This window comes from Pseudophryne corroboree, chromosome 6 (genome assembly GCF_028390025.1).
Source record: "Pseudophryne corroboree isolate aPseCor3 chromosome 6, aPseCor3.hap2, whole genome shotgun sequence".
NCBI lineage: Eukaryota > Metazoa > Chordata > Amphibia > Anura > Myobatrachidae > Pseudophryne > Pseudophryne corroboree.
The window spans coordinates 588,175,004-588,191,826 of record NC_086449.1 but is presented as its reverse complement, the minus strand read 5'-3'; the positions used below and the strand labels follow the sequence as shown (position 1 = coordinate 588,191,826).

General features: G+C 59.8%; 1 pseudogene; it reads left to right on the top strand.

Annotated features, from left to right (window-relative positions):
- The first annotated feature begins 263 nt into the window (after window positions 1-263).
- Window positions 264-382, top strand: LOC134937359 (5S ribosomal RNA; annotated as a pseudogene).
- The last annotated feature ends 16,441 nt before the right edge of the window (window positions 383-16,823 follow it).

Here is a 16,823-nt window from a genome sequence, read left to right as displayed (position 1 = left end):
GCATATTTTGTGACAAGGTTTTTTTCCCTCAGGGAGAGTAACCACTAGTCCAAATTCTAAAAAACATTTTTTCTCTCTTTTTTTCACTATTTACTAATTTCCGTAGACTCTCATCCACGATCCTAGGATGTACTTTGCCACTGAGTGACAATTGTTTCACCCTGCCTAACGTGGAAAGCAGATCTACACACTATATGGCTTTATCTTTCTAAATCTCTACTCTACCATCTTCATATAGGTGCACTCTCATTGGTAGATAGCCTCTCTACTATCATACCACGCTGCTAATGCCCGATCTCGTCCGATCTTGGAAGCTAAACAGCGTCGGGCCGGGTCAGTACCTTGAGAGGAGACTCCCTGGGAATACCTGGTGTTGTAGAGTAGGGACTATTCCCCTTCTTTTGAAGGGTGGACACCAACAGCAGTATCACCACTATTTGTTCTTTCAAAAACTTCTTTCTATCCTTGCCGCGTCCAGATCATGTCAATATAGATATTTCTAATTCTGCACAATATGGAATAACAGGTGAATACTCAACTGCTTAGTATTAACCAGATTTAAGTGGTTCTCTAAGACACACTATTGACCTCCCCGGTCGGTCTCATTAATACAGATTATCTGTAATGGTCAGGAGAAACGGGTGTCAGACTATCAAGTGTCTGCAGCCTTTCTAATCCTTCTCGTGTGATTAACAGACCAGAACATTTTATATTTTCTCACGTCTTTCCTATGCCTACACCTTTTCTTGGATCGTAGAGGGGTAATAATTTTTTAATTGTTGATCAATAAAAATTAAGTTTTTATTATTACTAATAACTGAAGAATTCCTTCTTCTTTCTTCAAGAGTGCGCCCACACAAGAGCTTTCTCTCTCTCCTCCCGTTAGTATCTGTACTTTCTAGCTCTGGGCGCACCACCAATAGGGACCACATTTTGAAAGGCTTAAATCTCCTTTCCAATACTATAATTGTCCATTTGTTGGTTTCTTACAATTCTTGCAATTCATAACATACCGGTGCACGGTCGCTCTTCTTGTTTCGATAGGTATTAGGATGCATCTGGAAAACTAAATTACACTGGGCCACAAACTGTCTGTATTGGCTGCAATTTCTCCAGTAACTGAATCATCGGTTCCATAGTAGCACCACCAGATTCTGGCCTGGCTGCTGCTGGTGTCTGCTGTGCTGGAATGCTCTGAATCTCCTCCAATCTGGCCTGCACAGAACTAAGTTTGATTAGCCATCATTGTTCTGCTTGAATAAATGTAGCCTGCATCACCTGGCAATGACCTTCTGCGATAGCCATTTTTTGATTAGGTGATTTTGACACGGAACATGTGAGTTGTTAAACTATGTTTACTCAAATAGGATCCAAGTAGCAGAATGTTCACACAATGGGCCTGATTCAGATGTGGTTGGAGGTGCTATTACTAGTAAGGTAATACAGCAGGAAGCGTCTGATATAAGTAGACAGACACCTCCTGCTTCCATTAGTGATCCGTGCTGAGTCCAAGGACACAGTATCAGATCACCTGTGAGCAGCTGCATGAACCATGGGATCATGCAAACCCGCCGCCACAGTTCTTAAAAAGAGACCAGGAAATCCTCATCTTCCAATGGAGATCCTGGCCTTGACACGCCACCAAAACAGCAGTGACATGTCTCCATCACTCTAGTGATGTCTGTAGCTGTAGTGCGTCCAACAATGCAGGACCCTACAGTACGGGTTCAGCGCATGCACAAATTACCGGACACTGGTACTTTATGCTATGCCACTCAGATTCATCGGGGTCTGAAATAGGCCCAATATGGCAACAGACATGAGCAACCAGATAGAAAAGAAAGTTGCTCACCTGTAATGACCCGGTGTACAGTGAGTACCCGGTAACTCCAGGAATCAGGTAGTAGAAATCAAGTCCACAGGTCATGACCCCAATGTCAGCAAGGTTTTTTTTTAAGGGCACAGGCAAAAGCAAGTCAAGTTCAGTCCAGTGGTCAGAATCCAAGGTATCCAGCAAAGTGTTTAAGGGCAAAAGCAAAAAGCGGGTCAATTTCTGTCCAGGGGTCAGGTTAGAGTTAGTCTGCAGGAGAGGACAGTTAGGGTTCGGCTGCTGTAAGGGTGGGTTAGGGGTAGAGCTAAATACTTAACGGGATCCTGACCATCAGAATTGTGACTGCCAGGATTTTAGTACCCTATCCGGCCCCACTAATGTGGCTATAAGTAAAGAAGTTGCAACAATCTATTCATGCTATTTGACATTTTTTCATTTGCACTATTACACTATAGAATATTCCCATTTCATGTTTTAAAAGCAAAAACAACAGATGTTTGCATTTCATTTAATTATGTATTTGTAGTTTGTGTTTGCATTTAATTATATTTTATAAGGAACATGTGACTTTTTAATTTCCAAATAACTGTCAAGACAATATAAGTGTCTTTAATATAATGTAAAGAAATTGAAAGAGTAATGTGATTTTAGCATTAACTGTTTATATTATCCAGCCCCATCTCTATGCTGTTTCTACACATATGTATATTCTGATGCCCACCTCTAAATGAGCTCTCAAGTGATAGTTCTCATTCTTTAACTAAGGAACGAAAAAGAGCTGTATAGGTTATATTTTGACATTGGGGCTCATTCCGGAATGACCCCCTATATCTGGTTACTGTTATCATTCAGGGTGCTGGGGGAAACAATGGGGGTGATTCCGAGTTGTTCGCTCGCTAGCTGCTTTTAGCAGCATTGCACACGCTAAGCCGCCGCCCTCTGGGAGTGTATCTTAGCATAGCAGAATTGCTAACGAAAGCTTCGCTAATTTTCTCGTAAAGATTACTCCGCAGTTTCTGAGTAGGTCCAGACTTACTCAGCCATTGCGACCAGCTCAGTCCTTTTCGTTCCTGGTTTGACGTCACAAACACACCCAGCGTTCGCCCAGCCACTCCCCCGTTTCTCCAGGCACTCCTGCGTTTTGCAACTCGAACGCCTGCGTTTTTCCGCACACTCCCAGAAAACGGCCAGTTTCCGCCCAGAAACACCCACTTCCTGTCAATCACACTCCGATCAGCACAGCAATGAAAAAGCTTTGTTATGCCGTGAGTAAAATACCTAACTTTTGTGTAAAATAACTAAGCGCATGCGCTCTGCAAACCTTGCGCATGTGCAGTAAGCAACTAATCGCAGTATAGCGAAAATCGGCAATGAGCGAACAACTCGGAATGATCCCCAATATTAGAATTCAGAGATCTTGGTTACACATATTTGCGCAAATGTGTGAATAAGCCCCAAAGCCACATCAAGGTGTCTCTGTATATTTGGGGTCCCTAGCTCTATATCTAGGTGCAGGGTGTGGCACCCCAAAACACCAGCATATGCCAGAAAGCCTAGCGTAGCATACCAGTGAAAAAATTAAAGTGTTAATAAATTAGTATTTAGGAAGCCGAAGCTATAGAGAGGGTGATACAAAAATGAAATGTAATTAAAATAGAGAAACAGTGTTAAAAAATTAATAAGTGAAAAATGTTAATAGAATGTAAAGGTATGCCACACTAAAGGCAGTGCCTCCCCTGTCATTCTCCCCTTTCATTAATGATTACAATAATATAAAGAAGATACTCATGGCACATATTCTGTGACCTAAGTATATGCTTTATATTACTGTAATCATTTTTACATTTTAATACAGGTTAAAAAATTTTTTGGAGGCATCGAGAGCGGTAGGAAGAAGGGGGGGGGGGGGTGTTTCAAGGAAAGGGCTGTAAAAACCCATTAAAAAAAAACAGGTCAAGCGGCACTAGTAGAAGTGCCTCAGTGACAGGGGTGTGCTTTCAGTCCATATGAAAGCACGCCGCCGTCACTGATGCAAATATGTCTGGGCACCAGATTTTGAGCTTCCCATTACTTTTGCTGATGATCACCGGCCTGCAGCTTTTCTCCCGACTCGGGTCTGGTCCCGCTTCCATTCCTCTGGCAAGCCAGACCCACTGCACTTCTTGTGAGACCCTGGCCGCCTCTGCTCCCCTGACTACGCGGCTGCGTAGGGCGACGGGCGCTGCTGAATTCACTCACTGCTCATCACCCCCAGCCCCCCCCCCCCCCCGCTCTCCGCCGCTCATCACCCTCAGCCTCCCCGCTCTCCGCCGCAGCTCATCACCGTCGCTCATAACCCCCGGCCCCCCGCTCACCGCTGGCGCAGCCCATCACTGCCGCTGCCGCTCAGTGCTCATCACGCCCCCGTTCATCACCCCCAGTCCCTGTCCCTGCCACTCATCACCCCCAGTCCCCGTCCCTGCCACTCATCACAGCTGCTCATCCACCCCAGCTGACCGCTCATCACCCCCACCCCACCCTCATCACAGCTGCTCATCCACCCCAGCTCACCGCTCATCACAGCTGCTCATCCACCCCAGCTCACCGCTCATTACCCCCAGCTCCCCCCCCCAGCTCATCACAGCTGCTCATCCACCCCAGCTCACCGCTCATCACCCCCAGCCCCCCCGCACATCACGGCAGCTCATCCACCCCAGCTCACTGCTCATCACCCCCAGCCCCCCCCCCCCCTCATCACAGCAGCTCACCGCTCATCACCCCCAGCCCCCCCGCTAATCAAATCTGCTCATCCACCCCAGCTCACCGCTTATCACCCCCCGCCCCCCGCACATCACAGCTGCTCATCTACGCCAGCTCACCGCTCATCACCCCCAGCCCCCCCTCATCACAGCAGCTCACCGCTCATCACCCCCAGCCCCCCCGCTCATCACAGCTGCTCATCCACCCCAGCTCACCGCTCATCACCCCCAGCCCCCCATCACAGCAGCTCACCGCTCATCACCCCCAGCCCCCCTTCCGCTCATCACAGCTGCTCATCCACCCCAGCTCACCGCTCATCACCCTCAGCCCCCTCTGCCCATCACAGCTGCTCTTTCACCCCAGCTCACTGCTCATCACCCCCAACCCCCCCGCTCATCACAGCTGCTCATCCACCCCAGCTCACCGCTCATCACCCCCCCCCCGCACATCACAGCTGCTCATCCATCCCAGCTCACCGCTCATCACCCCAGCCCCCCCCTCATCACAGCAGCTCACCGCTCATCACCCCCAGCCCCCCCGCTCATCACAGCTGCTCATCCACCCCAGCTCACTGCTCATCACCACCAGCCCCCTATCACAGCAGCTCACCGCTCATCACCCCCAGCCCCCCCTCCGCTCATCACAGCTGCTCATCCACCCCAGCTCACCGCTCATCACCCCCAGCCCCCCATCACAGCAGCTCACCGCTCATCACCCCCAGCCCCCCGCTCATCACATCTGCTCATCCACCCCAGCTCACCGCTCATCAACCCCAGCACCCCCTGCTCATCACAACTGCTCATCCACCCCAGCTCACTGCTCATCACCCCCAGCCCCCCCACTCTTCACAGCTGCTCATCCACCCCAGCTCACTGCTCATCACCCCCAGCCCCCCGCTCATCACAGCTGCTCATCCACCCCAGCTCACCGCTCATCACCCTCAGCCCCCCCTGCTCATCACAGCTGCTCATTCACCCCAGCTCACTGCTCATCACCCTCAGCCCCCCCGCTCATCACAGCTGCTCATCCACCCCAGCTCACCGTTCATCACCCCAGCCCCCCCCCGCACATCACAGCTGCTCATCCACGCCAGCTCACCGCTCATCACCCCCAGCCCCCCCTCATCACAGCAGCTCACCGCTCATCAGCCCCCCCGCTCATCACAGCTGCTCATCCACCCCAGCTCACCGCTCATCACCCCCAGCCCCCCATCACAGCAGCTCACCGCTCATCATTCCCAGCCCTCCGCTCATCACATCTGCTCATCCACCCCAGCTCACCGCTCATCACCCCCAGCCCCCCCTGCTCATCACAACTGCTCATCCACCCCAGCTCACCGCTCATCACCCCCAGCCCACCCTGCTCATCACAACTGCTCATCCACCCCAGCTCACTGCTCATCACCCCCAGCCCCCCCACTCTTCACAGCTGCTCATCCACCCGAGTTCACTGCTCATCACCCCCAACCCCCCGCTCATCACAGCTGCTCATCCACCCCAGCTCACCGCTCATCACCCTCAGCCCCCCCTGCTCATCACAGCTGCTCATCACCCCAGCTCACTGCTCATCACCCTCAGCCCCCCCGCTCATCACAGCTGCTCATCCACCCCAGCTCACCGTTCATCACCCCAGCCCCCCCGCACATCACAGCTGCTCATCCATCCCAGCTCACCGCTCATCACCCCAGCCCCCCCATCACAGCAGCTCACTGCTCATCACCCCCAGCCCCCCCCTCATCACAGCAGCTCACCGCTCATCACCCCCAGCCCCCGCGCTCATCACAGCTGCTCATCCACCCCAGCTCACTGCTCATCACCACCAGCCCCCTATCACAGCAGCTCACCGCTCATCACCCCCAGCCCCCCCTCCGCTCATCACAGCTGCTCATCCACCCCAGCTCACCGCTCATCACCCCCAGCCCCCCATCACAGCAGCTCACCGCTCATCACCCCAAGCCCCCCGCTCATCACATCTGCTCATCCACCCCAGCTCACCGCTCATCACCCCCAGCACCCCCTGCTCATCACAACTGCTCATCCACCCCAGTTCACTGCTCATCACCCCCAGCCCCCCCACTCTTCACAGCTGCTCATCCACCCCAGCTCACCGTTCATCACCCCAGCCCCCCCGCACATCACAGCTGCTCATCCACGCCAGCTCACCGCTCATCACCCCCAGCCCCCCCTCATCACAGCAGCTCACCGCTCATCAGCCCCAGCCCCCCGCTCATCACAGCTGCTCATCCACCCCAGCTCACCGCTCATCACCCCCAGCCCCCCATCACAGCAGTTCACCGCTCATCACTCCCAGCCCCCCCTCCGCTCATCCACCCCAGCTCACCGCTCATCACCCCCAGCCCCCCATCACAGCAGCTCACCGCTCATCACCCCCAGCCCCCCGCTCATCACATCTGCTCATCCACCCCAGCTCACCGCTCATCACCCCCAGCCCCCCCTGCTCATCACAACTGCTCATCCACCCCAGCTCACTGCTCATCACCCCCAGCACCCCCACTCTTCACAGTTACTCATCCACCCCAGCTCACTGCTCATCACCCCCAGCCCCCCGCTCATCACAGCTGCTCATCCACCCCAGCTCACCGCTCATCACCCTCAGCCCCCCCTGCTCATCACAGCTGCTCATTCACCCCAGCTCACTGCTCATCACCCTCAGCCCCCCCGCTCATCACAGCTGCTCATCCACCCCAGCTCAACGTTCATCACCCCAGCCCCCCGCACATCACAGCTGCTCATCCACGCCAGCTCACCGCTCATCACCCCCAGCCCCCCCTCATCACAGCAGCTCACCGCTCATCAGCCCCAGCCCCCCCGCTCATCACAGCTGCTCATCCACCCCAGCTCACCGCTCATCACCCCCAGCCCCCCATCACAGCAGCTCACCGCTCATCACCCCCAGCCCCCCGCTCATCACATCTGCTCATCCACCCCAGCTCACCGCTCATCACCCCCAGCCCCCCCTGCTCATCACAACTGCTCATCCACCCCAGCTCACCGCTTATCACCCCCAGCCCCCCCCCTGCTCATCACAACTGCTCATCCACCCCAGCTCACTGCTCATCACCCCCAGCCCCCCCACTCTTCACAGCTGCTCATCCACCCGAGCTCACTGCTCATCACCCCCAACCCCCCGCTCATCACAGCTGCTCATCCACCCCAGCTCACCGCTCATCACCCTCAGCCCCCCCTGCTCATCACAGCTGCTCATTCCCCCCAGCTCACTGCTCATCACCCTCAGCCCCCCCGCTCATCACAGCTGCTCATCCACCCCAGCTCACCGTTCATCACCCCAGCCCCCCCACACATCACAGCTGCTCATCCACGCCAGCTCACCGCTCATCACCCCCAGCCCCCCCTCATCACAGCAGCTCACCGCTCATCAGCCCCAGCCCCCCGCTCATCACAGCTGCTCATCCACCCCAGCTCACCGCTCATCACCCCCAGCCCCCCATCACACGCTCATCACCCCCAGCCCCCCATCACAGCAGCTCACCGCTCATCACTCCCAGCCCCCCCTCCGCTCATCACAGCTGCTCATCCACCCCAGCTCACCGCTCATCACACTCAGCACCCTGCTCATCACAGCTGCTCATCCACCCCAGCTCACCGCTCATCACCCTCAGCCCCCCCTGCTCATCACAGCTGCTCATTCACCCCAGCTCACTGCTCATCACCCCCAGCCCCCCCGCTCATCACAGCTGCTCATCCACCCCAGCTCACCGCTCATCACCCCAGCCCCCCCGCACATCACAGCTGCTCATCCACGCCAGCTCACCGCTCATCACCCCCAGCCCCCCCTCATCACAGCAGCTCACCGCTCATCACCCCCAGCCCCCCCGCTCATCACAGCTGCTCATCCACCCCAGCTCACCGCTCATCATCCCCAGCCGCCCATCACAGCAGCTCACCGCTCATCACCCCCAGCCCCCCTCCGCTCATCACAGCTGCTCATCCACCCCAGCTCACCGCTCATCACCCTCAGCCCCCTCTGCTCATCACAGCTGCTCATTCACCCCAGCTCACTGCTCATCACCCCCAGCCCCCCAGCTCATCACAGCTGCTCATCCACCCCAGCTCACCGTTCATCACCCCAGCCCCCCCGCACATCACAGCTGCTCATCCACGCCAGCTCACCGCTCATCACCCCCAGCCCCCCCTCATCACAGCAGCTCACCGCTCATCACCCCCAGCCCCCCCGCTCATCACAGCTGCTCATCCACCGGAGCTCACCGCTCATCACCCCCGGCCCCCCATCACAGCAGCTCACCGCTCATCACCCCCAGCCCCCCCTCCGCTCATCACAGCTGCTCATCCACCCCAGCTCACCGCTCGTCACCCCCAGCCCCCCAGCACATCACAGCTGCTCATTCACCCCAGCTCACTGCTCATCACCCCCAGCCCCCCCGCTCATCACAGCTGCTCATCCACCCCAGCTCACCGTTCATCACCCCTAGCCCCCCCGCACATCACAGCTGCTTATCCACGCCAGCTCACCGTTCATCACCCCAGCCCCCCCCGCACATCACAGCTGCTCATCCACGCCAGCTCATTGCTCATCACCCCCAGCCCCCCCTCATCACAGCAGCTCACCGCTCATCACCCCCAGCCCCCCCGCTCATCACAGCTGCTCATCCACCCCAGCTCACCGCTCATCACCCCCAGCCCCCCAGCACATCACAGCTGCTCATTCACCCCAGCTCACTGCTCATCACCCCCAGCCCCCCGCTCATCACAGCTGCTCATCCACCCCAGCTCACCGTTCATCACCCCTAGCCCCCCCGCACATCACAGCTGCTCATCCACGCCAGCTCACCGTTCATCACCCCAGCCCCCCCGCACATCACAGCTGCTCATCCACGCCAGCTCATTGCTCATCACCCCCAGCCCCCCCTCATCACAGCAGCTCACCGCTCATCACCCCCAGCCCCCCCGCTCATCACAGCTGCTCATCCACCCCAGCTCACCGCTCATCACCCCCAGCCCCCCAGCACATCACAGCTGCTCATTCACCCCAGCTCACTGCTCATCACCCCCAGCCCCCCTGCTCATCACAGCTGCTCATCCACCAAAGCTCACCGTTCATCACCCCAGCCCTCCCCAGCACATCACAGCTGCTCATCCACGCCAGCTCACCGCTCATCACCCCCAGCCCCCCCGCACATCACAGCTGCTCATCCACCCCAGCTCACCGCTCATCACCCCCAGCCCCCCATCACAGCAGCTCACCACTCATCACCCCCAGCCCCCCTCCGCTCATCACAGCTGCTCATCCACCCCAGCTCACCGCTCATCACCCCCAGCCCCCCGCACATCACAGCTGCTCATCCATCCCAGCTCACCGCTCATCACCCCAGCCCCCCTCCCTCATCACAGCAGCTCACTGCTCATCACCCCCAGCCCCCCCCCTCATCACAGCAGCTCACCGCTCATCACCCCCAGTCCCCCCGCTCATCACAGCTGCTCATCCACCCCAGCTCACTGCTTATCACCCCCAGTCCCCTCGCTCATCACAGCTGCTCATCCACCCCAGCTCACCGCTCATCACCCCCCGCACATCACAGCTTCTCATCCACCCCAGCTCTCCGCTCATCACCCCAGCCCCCCCTCATCACAGCAGCTCACCGCTCATCACCCCCAGCCCCCCCACTCTTCACAGCTGCTCATCCACCCGAGCTCACTGCTCATCACCCCCAACCCCCCGCTCATCACAGCTGCTCATCCACCCCAGCTCACCGCTCATCACCCTCAGCACCCCCTGCTCATCACAGCTGCTCATTCACCCCAGCTCACTGCTCATCACCCTTCAGCCCCCCCGCTCATCACAGCTGCTCATCCACCCCAGCTCACCGTTCATCACCCCAGCCCCCCGCACATCACAGCTGCTCATCCACGCCAGCTCACCGCTCATCACCCCCAGCCCCCCCTCATCACAGCAGCTCACCGCTCATCAGCCCCAGCCCCCCGCTCATCACAGCTGCTCATCCACCCCAGCTCTCCGCTCATCACCCCCAGCCCCCCATCACAGCAGCTCACCGCTCATCACTCCCAGCCCCCCCTCCGCTCATCACAGCTGCTCATCCACCCCAGCTCACTGCTCATCACCCCCAGCCCCCCATCACAGCAGCTCACCGCTCATCACCCCCAGCCCCCCGCTCATCACATCTGCTCATCCACCCCAGCTCACCGCTCATCACCCCCAGCCCCCCCTGCTCATCACAACTGCTCATCCACCCCAGCTCACTGCTCATCACCCCCAGCCCCCCCACTCTTCACAGCTACTCATCCACCCCAGCTCACTGCTCATCACCCCCAGCCCCCCGCTCATCATAGCTGCTCATCCACCCCAGCTCATCGCTCAGCACCCTCAGCCCCCCCTGCTCATCACAGCTGCTCATTCACCCCAGCTCACTGCTCATCACCCTCAGCCCCCCCGCTCATCACAGCTGCTCATCCACCCCAGCTCACCGTTCATCACCCCAGCCCCCCCCGCACATCACAGCTGCTCATCAACGCCAGCTCACCGCTCATCACCCCCAGCCCCCCCTCATCACAGCAGCTCACCGCTCATCAGCCCCAGGCCCCCCGCTCATCACAGCTGCTCATCCACCCCAGCTCACCGCTCATCACCCCCAGCCCCCCCTGCTCATCACAACTGCTCATCCACCCCAGCTCACCGCTCATCACCCCCAGCCGCCCCTGCTCATCACAACTGCTCATCGACCCCAGCTCACTGCTCATCACCCCCAGCCCCCCCTGCTCATCACAACTGCTCATCCACCCCAGCTCACTGCTCATCACCCCAGCCCCCCCGCACATCACAGCTGCTCATCCATCCCAGCTCACCGCTCATCACCCCAGCCCCCCCCTCACCACAGCAGCTCACTGCTCATCACCCCCAGCCCCCCCCTCATCACAGCAGCTCACCGCTCATCACCCCCAGCCCCCCCGCTCATCACAGCTGCTCATCCACCCCAGCTCACTGCTCATCACCACCAGCCCCCTATCACAGCAGCTCACCGCTCATCACCCCCAGCCCCCCTCCGCTCATCACAGCTGCTCATCCACCCCAGCTCACCGCTCATCACCCCCAGCCCCCCATCACAGCAGCTCACCGCTCATCACCCCCAGCCCCCCGCTCATCACATCTGCTCATCCACCCCAGCTCACCGCTCATCACCCCCAGCACCCCCTGCTCATCACAACTGCTCATCCACACCAGCTCACTGCTCATCACCCCCAGCCCCCCCACTCTTCACAGCTGCTCATCCACCCCAGCTCACCGTTCATCACCCCAGCCCCCCCGCACATCACAGCTGCTCATCCACGCCAGCTCACCGCTCATCACCCCCAGCCCCCCCTCATCACAGCAGCTCACCGCTCATCAGCCCAAGCCCCCCGCTCATCGCATCTGCTCATCCACCCCAGCTCACCGCTCATCACCCCCAGCCCCCCCTGCTCATCACAACTGCTCATCACCCCCAGCCCCCCCACTCATCACAGCTGCTCATCCACCCCAGCTCACTGCTCATCACCCCCAGCCCCCCCGCTCATCACAGCTGCTCATCCACCCCAGCTCACCGCTCATCACCCCCAGCCCCCCATCACAGCAGCTCACCGCTCATCACTCCCAGCCCCCCCTCCGCTCATCACAGCTGCTCATCCACCCCAGCTCACCGCTCATCACCCCCAGCCCCCCAACACAGCAGCTCACCGCTCATCACCCCCAGCCCCCCGCTCATCACATCTGCTCATCCACCCCAGCTCACCGCTCATCACCCCCAGCCCCCCCTGCTCATCACAACTGCTCATCCACCCCAGCTCACTGTTTATCACCCCCAGCACCCCCACTCTTCATAGCTGCTCATCCACCCCAGCTCACTGCTCATCACCCCCAGCCTCCCGCTCATCACAGCTGCTCATCCACCCCAGCTCACCGCTCATCACCCTCAGCCCCCCCTGCTCATCACAGCTGCTCATTCACCCCAGCTCACTGCTCATCACCCTCAGCCCCCCCGCTCATCACAGCTGCTCATCCACCCCAGCTCACCGTTCATCACCCCAGCCCCCCCGCACATCACAGCTGCTCATCCACTCCAGCTCACCGCTCATCACCCCCAGCCCCCCCTCATCACAGCAGCTCACCGCTCATCAGCCCCAGCCCCCCCGCTCATCACAGCTGCTCATCCACCCCAGCTCACCGCTCATCACCCCCAGCCCCCCATCACAGCAGCACACCGCTCATCACCCCCAGCCCCCCGCTCATCACATCTGCTCATCCACCCCAGCTCACCGCTCATCACCCCCAGCCCCCCTGCTCATCACAACTGCTCATCCACCCCAGCTCACCGCTCATCACCCCCAGCCCCCCCTGCTCATCACAACTACTCATCCACCCCAGCTCACTGCTCATCACCCCCAGCCCCCCCATTCTTCACAGCTGCTCATCCACCCGAGCTCACTGCTCATCACCCCCAACCCCCCGCTCATCGCAGCTGCTCATCCACCCCAGCTCACCGCTCATCACCCTCAGCCCCCCCTGCTCATCACAGCTGCTCATTCACCCCAGCTCACTGCTCATCACCCCCAGCCCCCCCGCTCATCACAGCTGCTCATCCACCCCAGCTCACCGTTCATCATCCCAGCCCCCCCGCACATCACAGCTGCTCATCCACGCCAACTCACCGCTCATCACCCCCAGCCCCCCCTCATCACAGCAGCTCACTGCTCATCAGCCCCAGCCCCCCGCTCATCACAGCTGCTCATCCACCCCAGCTCACCGCTCATCACCCCCAGCCCCCCATCACAGCAGCTCACCGCTCATCACTCCCAGCCCCCCCTCCGCTCATCACAGCTGCTCATCCACCCCAGCTCACCGCTCATCACACTCAGCCCCCCCTGCTCATCACAGCTGCTCATCCACCCCAGCTCACCGCTCATCACCCTCAGCCCCCCATCACAGCAGCTCACCGCTCATCACCCCCAGCCCCCCTCCGCTCATCACAGCTGTTCATCCACCCCAGCTCACCGCTCATCACCCTCAGACCCCTCTGCTCATCACAGCTGCTCATTCACCCCAGCTCACTGCTCATCACCCCCAGCCCCCCAGCTCATCACAGCTGCTCATCCACCCCAGCTCACCGCTCATCACCCCCAGCCCCCCCTCATCACAGCAGCTCACCGCTCATCACCCCCAGCCCCCCCGCTCATCACAGCTGCTCATCCACCGGAGCTCACCGCTCATCACCCCCAGCCCCCCATCACAGCAGCTCACCGCTCATCACCCCCAGCCCCCCCTCCGCTCATCACAGCTGCTCATCCACCCCAGCTCACCGCTCATCACCCCCAGCCCCCCAGCACATCACAGCTGCTCATTCACCCCAGCTCACTGCTCATCACCCCCAGCCCCCCCGCTCATCACAGCTGCTCATCCACCCCAGCTCACCGTTCATCACCCCTAGCCTCCCCGCACATCACAGCTGCTCATCCACGCCAGCTCACCGTTCATCACCCCAGCCCCCCCGCACATCACAGCTGCTCATCCACGCCAGCTCATTGCTCATCGCCCCCAGCCCCCCCTCATCACAGCAGCTCACCGCTCATCACCCCCTGCCCCCCCGCTCATCACAGCTGCTCATCCACCCCAGCTCACCGCTCATCACCCCCAGCCCCCCAGCACATCACAGCTGCTCATTCACCCCAGCTCACTGCTCATCACCCCCAGCCCCCCCGCTCATCACAGCTGCTCATCCACCCCAGCTCACCGTTCATCACCCCTAGCCCCCCCGCACATCACAGCTGCTCATCCACGCCAGCTCACCGTTCATCACCCCAGCCCCCCCGCACATCACAGCTGCTCATCCACACCAGCTCATTGCTCATCACCCCCAGCCCCCCCTCATCACAGCAGCTCACCGCTCATCACCCCCAGCCCCCCCGCTCATCACAGCTGCTCATCCACCCCAGCTCACCGCTCATCACCCCCAGCCCCCCAGCACATCACAGCTGCTCATTCACCCCAGCTCACTGCTCATCACCCCCAGCCCCCCTGCTCATCACAGCTGCTCATCCACCCCAGCTCACCGTTCATCACCCCAGCCCCCCCCCGCACATCACAGCTGCTCATCCACGCCAGCTCACCGCTCATCACCCCCAGCCCCCCCGCACATCACAGCTGCTTATCCACCCCAGCTCACCGCTCATCACCCCCAGCCCTCCATCACAGCAGCTCACCACTCATCACCCCCAGCCCCCCTCCGCTCATCACAGCTGCTCATCCACCCCAGCTCACCGCTCATCACCCCCAGCCCCCCGCACATCACAGCTGCTCATCCATCCCAGCTCACCGCTCATCACCCCAGCCCCCCCCTCATCACAGCAGCTCACTGCTCATCACCCCCAGCCCCCCCCCCTCATCACAGCAGCTCACCGCTCATCACCCCCAGTCCCCCCGCTCATCACAGCTGCTCATCCACCCCAGCTCACTGCTTATCACCCCCAGTCCCCTCGCTCATCACAGCTGCTCATCCACCTCAGCTCACCGCTCATCACCCCCCGCACATCACAGCTTCTCATCCACCCCAGCTCACCGCTCATCACCCCAGCCCCCCCTCATCACAGCAGCTCACCGCTCATCACCCCCAGCTCATCACATCTGCTCATCCACCCCAGCTCACCGCTCATCACCCCTAGCCCCCCCTGCTCATCACCCCCAGCCCCCCAGCACATCACAGCTGCTCATTCACCCCAGCTCACTGCTCATCACCCCCAGCCCCCCCCGTTCATCACAGCTGCTCATCCACCCCAGCTCACCGTTCATCACCCCCAGCGGTGAGCTGGCGTGGATGAGCAGCTGTGATGTGCGGGGGGGCACATCACAGCTGCTCATCCACGCCAGCTGCTCATCACCCTCAGCCCCCCCTGCTCATCACTGCTGCTCACCGCTCATCACCCCCAGCCCCCCATCACAGCAGCTCACCGCTCATCACCCCCAGCCTCCCCTCCGCTCATCACAGCTGCTCATCCACCCTAGCTCACCGCTCATCACCCCCAGCGCCCCCGCACATCACAGCAGCTCACCGCTCATCACCCCCATCACAGCAGCTCACCGTTCATCCCCCCCAGCCCCCCCCCCCGCTCATCACAGCTGCTCATCCACCCCAGCTCACTGCTCATCACCCCCAGTCCCCCCCCGCTCATCACAGCTGCTCATCCACCCCAGCTCACTGCTCATCACCCCCAGCCCCCCCTGCTCATCACAACTGCTTATCACTCCCAGCCCCCCCACTCATCACAGCTGCTCATCCACCAAAGCTCACTACTCATCATCCCCAGCCCCCCCGCTCATCACAGCTGCTCATCCACCCCAGCTCACCGCTCATCACCCTCAGCCCCCCCTGCTCATCACAGCTGCTCATTCACCCCAGCTCACTGCTCATCACCCCCAGCCCCCCCGCTCATCACAGCTGCTCATCCACCCCAGCTCACCGTTCATCACCCCAGCCCCCCCGTACATCACAGCTGCTCATCCGCCCCAGCTCACCGCTCATCACCCCCCGCACATCACAGCTTCTCATCCACCCCAGCTCACCGCTCATCACCCCAGCCCCCCCTCATCACAGCAGCTCACCGCTCATCACCCCAAGCCCCCCGCTCATCATATCTGCTCATCCACCCCAGCTCACCGCTCATCACCCCTAGCCCCCCTGCTCATCACAACTGCTCATCACCCCCAGCCCCCCCACTCATCACAGCTGCTCATCCACCCCAGCTCACTGCTCATCACCCCCAGCCCCCCCGCTCATCACAGCTGCTCATCCACCCCAGCTCACCGCTCATCACCCTCAGCCCCCCCGCTCATCACAGCTGCTCATTCACCCCAGCTCACTGCTCATAACCCCCAGCCCCCCCGCTCATCACAGCTGCTCATCCACCCCAGCTCACCGTTCATCACCCACTGCCCCCCCGTACATCACAGCTGCTCATCCACCCCAGCTCACCGCTCATCACCCCCAGCCCCCCGCACATCACAGCTGCTCATCCATCCCAGCTCACCACTCATCACCCCAGCCCCCCCCCTCATCACAGCAGCTCACTGCTCATCACCCCCAGCCCCCCCCTCATCACAGCAGCTCACCGCTCATCACCCCAGCCCCCCCCCACATCACAGCAGCTCACTGCTCATCACCCCCAGCCCCCCCTCATCACAGCAGCTCACCGCTCATCACCCCCAGCCCCCT